The following is a 7,588-nucleotide window of genomic DNA, read 5'->3' on the forward strand; positions in this document are numbered from 1 at the left end:
AGAATCAAGAGAACTTTTGTCTCTGTTTCCCCCAGCCTAAGAAATAATTTCTGGAGAGTGAACTTCAAAGTGCTTGACCATTTGTCAGAAATTATTGCAAAACTACAAAGAAATAACCAAACAGTAAATCAAAAATCTGAGAGAGAAACCTCTTGCAAGGACTACAAAGGAAGAAAAAAACAAATGGCATGGAGAGTTGATTATAACACCAGCAGTTTGCCACGGCAAAGGAGAAACTGATACCAGATGCTGCTGAGAGCTCTTTCATTACCTTGTGCAAGACCTGCAGTGCCGTGGAGGGGCCCCATGCAGCACTACATCTCTAGCTGGGATAAATGTGAGGCACTTGGGGAAAAAGATTCATTCTCAAAAGAGATCTGCAGAGCCAATTATTATTTTATTTGAATGATGATTCAGTGACCAACTCATAAGTTTGTTGCATTCTTTCATTATCTCCAAGAAAGAATTTTGCAGTTGTCCTATTTTGTAATATAAAGCTATGTCAGTGCTTTTAATGTCAGCAGCATTACTATTTAAAGTGAAAGTAACAGATGAAAAATTAATAATTTTTTTTTTTTTTTTTTTAATATTGAATGCAAAGTTTTCCAGACCTTATTGACCTTGGCATGTTCTTTCTAGCTTTTTCAATCCTCAGACATTTTTGTCTGACCCTTGAAATTTATTTTTTATTTGTCTGGTTATTCAGCAATTTGTGAATTACAGCAATTCAATTCCACCATTTTCTTCCACTCTCCTAGAAAGTAAGATCGGCTAGAAACTGGATGACTTATGTTTAGGCAGTATTCCCTGCAACATTACTCACTTGCTCACACTGTGTCAGATGAAGAAAATGTACAGTATGCTAAGGGAGTGAGGAATTTTTATCTGATTTTTTTTTTTATTAGCATATTTACAGACAGTTGTACAGAATTTTTTATCTCCTCAAAACTTGAAGTGTACTATATACAAACCCCATGAGGGAGGGCTGGAAAGAAATGCCTTGTCTTAGCAGTCATAAGGTGTTGTGTTTTGTGTTGTGTTTGTTTGTTTTATTTTGTTTTGTTTGTTTTTGTTTTGTTTTAATTAAGTCTCTTTTTATTCCCCTTGTGGTTTCTGGTCTTTTCAGGTTCACTTGCTTTGTGTTTCCATGGTTTTCTCTGCAACCATGAGGAATACAAATGCTCTTTTCCAAACTAGTAAAAGCAGAAATTATATGGAATCACTAGAGTCTGACAGCTGAGGTTTTTTAGCAAAGCATATCAAATGTAACAGCTGTTGTAATAAAACTGTTAAATCTGTCGATACTGTGGCTGAGAATCAGATGAAGGACAGACATGCAAAGAGATGGCAGCAGCGAGTCACAGCAAGCTGGGGAATAAACAGCAGGAATGTTCTGAGCAGAACTGGTAACCCTAGAAGGTAAATGTTATCAGTGTTAATGATTTGTTTAATTTTGGGAGACACTTGGCGGCCTATGTGGAAATGTGAAGTCTACAGCAGCTGACTGGAGGACATGGGCAGGTTCCTTCCTTGAATATGTATCTCATATGTGATGCTCTTCCAAAAAAAATAATATATATATATCACTTTAAAGGCCTCTGAATGTTTTCAAAAACTTTGTGCGAATAACTTCTTGAGTTATTGTTACTCAGGGAGAGAAACAGGACAGCATCAGTGATGCAGGTGCCACTGTGCCTTGGGAGTGTCCTCACTCTTGCCAGGCTCTCAGATAGGTTCAGTTTCACAGAGTGGCTGAATGTGGTATGGTGCTGTAATTTAATTAGGTTTGGCAACAAAAGCTTCATCTCCAAGTCGGCAAGGGAGGGAATGATTACCTTATTCATCAAAGAGAAGCATACTGACTTGCTCTTGGCCAAGGAACCTGGTGAAAGAAACGTGTGGAATTTGTTACTGAGTGAACCTTTGTATTGGAGAGAGAAAAAGAGAAAATTAAAAGAATGTTTTCTAAGCTTACCACAGGTTCTGTCCTGTCTGGGTCGTTGTTTCTGACAAATAACTTCTCAGGAAACAAAATGATGTCACTGCAACACTGGATATCTCAAAGTTAAACTATCAACATAAAGTATGGTGAACTTTTCCTTTACTGCTTCCTAAATTACCTTTATACCATATTTCTCATATTTATACACACCAAATATACAGAAACAAAAAGAAAATGCTTCTCACTTTGTCACTAATATTGTAAAAGCCATCTTCTTTTACATTCATACACGTTGTGAGGGTTGTCTTAAAACATCTTTCGATAAAGTCATACAAAACAAGCCAAAAACATATTAGAAATGGTGCTATAAATGTGACCAAAAGCCAGAGGGATGAAATATAACACTCAGGGTTTCTACAGTGCTTAAACAAACATATTCTCATTCCTTTGGGCAAAAGAAATACTTCATAGAATCGTAGAATCATTAAGGTTGGAAAAGACCTCAAAGATCATCCGGTCCAACCTTTGCCCTACTACCAATGTCACCCCTTAAACCATGTCCCTAAGCACCACACCCAACCTTTCCTTAAACACCCTCAGAGATGGTGATGCCACCACTTCTCTGGGCAACCCATTCCAATGCCTGACTGCTCTTTCTGAGAAGAAATGTCTCCCAATTTCTAACCTAAACCTCCCCTGGCCCAACTTGAGGCCATTCCCTCTAGTCTTATCACTAGTTACCTGTGAGAAGAGGCCGACCCCCAGCTCCCCACATCTTCCTTTCAGGTAGTTGTAGAGAGCAAAGAGGTCTCCCCTGAGCCTCCTCTTCTCCAGACCAAACAACCCCAGCTCCCTCAGCCACTCCTCACAGGACTTGTGCTCCAGGCCCTTCACCAGCTTCGGAGCCCTTCTCTGGACACGCTCCAGGGTCTCGATGTCCTTCTTGTAGTGAGGGGCCCAAAACTGAACAGAGTACTCCAGGTGCAGCCTCACCAGAGCAGAGTACAGGGGGATGATCACCTCCCTGGTCCTGCTGGCTACACTATTCCTGATACAAGCCAGGATGCCGTTGGCCTTCTTGGCCACCTGGGCACACTGCCGGCTCATGTTCAGGTGAGCATCGACCAATGCCTCCAGATCCTTTTCCTCTGCACAGCTTTCCAGCCACTCTGCCCCAGGCCTGTAACATTGCATGGGGTTGTTGTGACCAAAGTGCAGGTCCAAGCACTTAGCCATGTTGAACCTCATCCCACTGGCCTTTGCCCATCGACCCATCCTGTCCAGGTCCCTCTGCAAGGCCTTCCTACCCTCCAGCAGATCGACACTTACTGCCAACTTGGTGTCATCTGCAAACTTACTAAGGGTGCAATCAATTCCCTCACCCAAATCATCAATAAAGATATTAAAGAGGATGGACCCCAGCACCGACCCCTGGGGAACACCACCAGTGACCAATCACCATCTGGATTTCACTCTATTCACCACTACTCTCCAGGCCTGTCCATCCAGCCAGTTTTTAACACAGCAAAGAACAGCATCTAACACACAGTACTTGTAATAGGTACCCCATCTTTGTTGTATTTAGATACCCCACAGCACAAATGAGGAATAAAACATAACTTTTGTAGCTGTTTTCCTCAGTAAGAAATGTGAAAATGAATCAGAAGTCTCATAAATATCTAGAGGAATTTGTTATTTTGGCCAAAACAGAAAGCAACTCCCAGGTAAATATTAGCTTTCTGTTACATTTTCTCCTACCTAATTGCAAAAAACTACATCAAGGAATAGAAATATGTTTCATTTTCCTTTTGTGGGTTTCTTTACAATACTGAGAAAAAACAATGGGGGTTTTACTGCTGCTGAAAAACCACCAGCGTCTTCCTGATTCTTTCCACTACTTAGCCAAGGATCTAGGTCCAGAATCTTAACATATTTGCAGCTGAACCATCTGCCCCAATGTAAAGTGGAGAAGTGGCATTGAAGCTGATGGAATTTGTCTGGTTTTCTGTTGGTGGAACTGACAGCACGGTTTGGCTTTTGAGACGACCTATCTAAAGAGTTAGGAACCACACAAACTACATGCCTGCTGTAAATGAAAAAGAGTCTCAGGACATGTCTTTGAACAGAAGGAAAACAATAATAAAAATATGGTGTCAGTACTAGAGTGGATTTTTTTACCCATCCTGAGTGACTTTGTTGTTGTATTTTACAATGTGGAGTAATGTCTTTTGAGAAGTGGTCAAGAAGAAAAAATGGTGGCTTTAGTCTCTTAAAAGAAGTTTGCCCACCTGAGATAAGAAGAAAAGTTTGTACTGATATAAAAATAAGTGAAAGGATACTATGGTTGCAAAGCAGAATGGTGTTTTGTTTTTTTTTTCTTTTTCTTTTTTTTACACCTGAGAGCAACATCCATTAAATTGTCAGATCTTTTCCTAATAGTTCCTAGTATTTTTCTTACTGCTTTGGACCAAATATGAACACATGCACATATGAACTTATCTTTTACTTCAAGACATCCTATCCAAGCACAAACCTAATTCACTAATTCACTTTTATGGGAGAATATCAATTGAATTAATTCAGCTTCAGGCAGGGATAGCTGAAGGTTGTTTTATAATATGAACTTCAAAAACTCAAATGATAAAAAAGGTATAAAAGAATACTGTTAATAACCTCAAGAAATATTTACAGTACAATGATAAAATATATATTACACTGGAATATATTCTTTTAAATAACAGTAATGCTTACTATATTCTACCAAAAATACGTAGACGGGACATTCAATTATATCTGAACGGAATATTAATACAAAAAAGGAAGGAAGGAAGGAAGGAAGGAAGGAAGGAAGGAAGGAAGGAAGGAAGGAAGGAAGGAAGGAAGGAAGGAAGGAAGGAAGGAAAGGGGAAATATTTTAAACTCTGAAGAAACATCTGAGGCAACCAGGTAGTTTGGAGGCAATATCTGTTGAAAATTCAACATACTAAAAATATCCAAAACCTAACAGAAAAAAAGATATGGAAGATTGAATACAGGGGTAGAAAAATGACAAGCCTTTTACATCAAACTCATTGGAAAAATACCACAAAATGAAGTAAATTCTCACTAAACAATGAAATTAATCCTTAAAAGGGAGGAAAAGTGTTGAGCAAATTTGGGTACAGCTTTTGGGTGCTTCAGAAGAAACTGCAGTCCCTAACAGGCTGGTAAGCAGAGATTTCAATAGCGCCTCTAACTGCTGCATGGTATCTTGGAAAACTGAATTGCACATTTGGATGCATTTTACTCAAGTGCTGAAAGCAGATACAAGGATTCAGACAGGACCCATCTCCAGTGGAAATTATGCTGCATTGGTACCTTTAGGGATGTTGGAACACCATGGAGATGGGTGTTATATGTCTCTCCTTCTGCAAATTTTGGTGTAATATCAGGGAATTATTTATTTTTCCTGGGTTTTAGGTCTTCATCTACAAAATGGGGGAAAGGTTTCTTCCCTCAAAGGTGTGGACATGTGCTGTACCTATTCTAGTACTTGTAATGGCAGCTTCTCTGTTCTAACTATAGCTCCTATTCAAACTGGCTTGTGACTTTCTTATTGACTGGTAAATATAAAATGAAAGTTGTTAGAAGACTAAAGTGAAATCAGTCCAAAGACAAGAAGCCAAATAACTATTTGGCTATGCACTGAAAGTCAGAACATACCTAATGTCCCCACATTTTCATAAAAATTATCTCTTCTTTACTTGAAGCCGTTGGTTAATTAACTCAATATAATCTAAAACCGAGGCTTTAACAGAGGTTCATCAAGCACAAAGAAATGCTATGGAAGAGAAGTGAAGAAAGACAGATTGAGAGAGAGAGCATTCTGACAGTGAAATATTAAAAGAATTGAAACAAAATCTTTTTGTACTCAAAAAATCATATTAAAACAAGCATGGCAAAACAAGCTTACCACTAATGAAAGCTGAAAAAATCAGATGCTGTGGCAACATGTAACACTGAATTCTCCTCTTGCACAGGTACCCCAACTTCTTTTTCAGTCCAGGCTGTGGAAGTGGAAAGTCTGAGCATGCAAAGTTGCATTATCAACTCACTAACTAAGCTACCAAGCATTGGAGAGCTCTAGCTTCTTTTACTGACATGGGTGGAATTTTTTAACGCAAACAGTTTCTATGTAAGTTTTCTGAAAAAAAAATAGTAAAATGGAAGCACTGAGGATATTTAGCTAAACTCAGTGAAACAAACGCTTTTCTAATATCACTTTTTATTCTGTGCTATTTCACATTCATGTACTTATATCCACCAAGGAACATTCATGTTTCAACCAGAGTACAGCCATATCTGAGGTCAGTTTTGTCTTTATGGGTCAAACACAAAGTCTGGAGCCACCACAAGGTGGGCAGAGAAGCAGTGCCTAGGGAATACTCCCACATGGTGCTCTTCAACATCTTCTCAGTCCACAGCTAGCAAGCTTCAAGCTTGTCTTAACACTGGAAGGAAGATCAGGAAATATGAAGACATATTTTGGTAAGGACAAATGCAAATCTTCTGAGATATGAAGAACTGGCTGTTCAAAGGCAGGATGATAAAAGACTAGCCAAACAACCACAGAGCAGAAAAGAAGCTGTGGGCCATGGTCACTGTGAGTTAGCACTGCCAAGAAGCTCTGAAGAGATGATTTTGTAATCCATGCAGAGTAAAGATCACTAAGAGAGAGTCTGAGGGACAAAGATTAGAAGTCAAGAAAATATGAACTGGAAGGGAAAACTGAAGCAAGTGGGAATGCTTACTTTAAAGAAGAGGTAACTATGTTAGTTAGTATAGTCTTAAAATTTACAAAAGAAAACTATAAGCAGGAAGGCAATACTTTTTTTTTTTTTTTTTTCATGTCCACTGGGCCTAAGCTATACCGAGGGTATATTAAGTGGTTTGGAGGAAATGCTTTCTAAGGCACTGCAATAGAGTGTATCAAGGGTTTTGAAAATGCCATTACTACAGATTTGTAAAAACAGGTTGAACAAGTTGCAGCAATGGGCATCAGTGCTGCCCTGGCTTCAGGCAAGGCACAGACTAAGTGACCTCTCTGTACCCTCCATAGAAATCCGTTCTTTTAAAGACTTTTAAAGGAGCAGCAATCTTTTCCCCACCTTTTTTTCTCTTTTCTCCAAAAGGCATTCATATGCTTCACAGGAGACTTCTCTACTCTTGAGGCAAATCCAGATAAAAAGAGCAGAATTTTGCACAAAACACATTTTTAAAAACTGCTTTAGCAGGGACACAGACAGGACAAGGTGCAGGAGATGATCACTTTTCCCAAAAGTTTGGGGCAAATAAAGTCAGTGAATGACTGCTGGCAAGGTATCTTGGGCACATTTGCAACAACCTAAGCACAGTTTTCACAGTGAATTTTTATCCCAACTGTATCATTTTACAAAAGATTGCATTCACAGGTGTACCTGCTAGGGAAATTTTTCCTAAGTTTTAGATGCTGGCCTGGTTCTCAGCTGGTAAAAGTTAGTGCTAGCCCCTGACCCTAAAAAAAAAAAAAAAGCAGAGCTACTTATACTGTATGCAGGTTTGGCTCCATAATTTTATCTCTGCATCTGAAAAACTCATTTTACTTGGTCTTGTCAGAGGTATTTGATG

The 7,588-nt window shown here is 39.0% G+C and overlaps 1 long non-coding RNA gene across 2 annotated transcripts in view; it reads right to left on the reverse strand.

Moving 5' to 3' along the window:
- Positions 1 to 4,735, reverse strand: part of LOC136788984 (uncharacterized) — a 24,319-nt gene extending 19,584 nt beyond the window's left edge. For both annotated transcript variants that reach the window (XR_010827671.1, XR_010827670.1), the window contains exons 1-2: positions 1,976 to 4,735; positions 1,836 to 1,882 (exon numbers count right to left, since the gene is read on the reverse strand). This is a non-coding gene — a long non-coding RNA (uncharacterized lncRNA). The remainder of the gene's footprint in view (positions 1 to 1,835; positions 1,883 to 1,975) is intronic.
- Between the last annotated feature and the right edge of the window lie 2,853 nt (positions 4,736 to 7,588).

Source organism: Anser cygnoides, chromosome Z (genome assembly GCF_040182565.1).
Source record: "Anser cygnoides isolate HZ-2024a breed goose chromosome Z, Taihu_goose_T2T_genome, whole genome shotgun sequence".
NCBI classification, from domain to species: domain Eukaryota; kingdom Metazoa; phylum Chordata; class Aves; order Anseriformes; family Anatidae; genus Anser; species Anser cygnoides.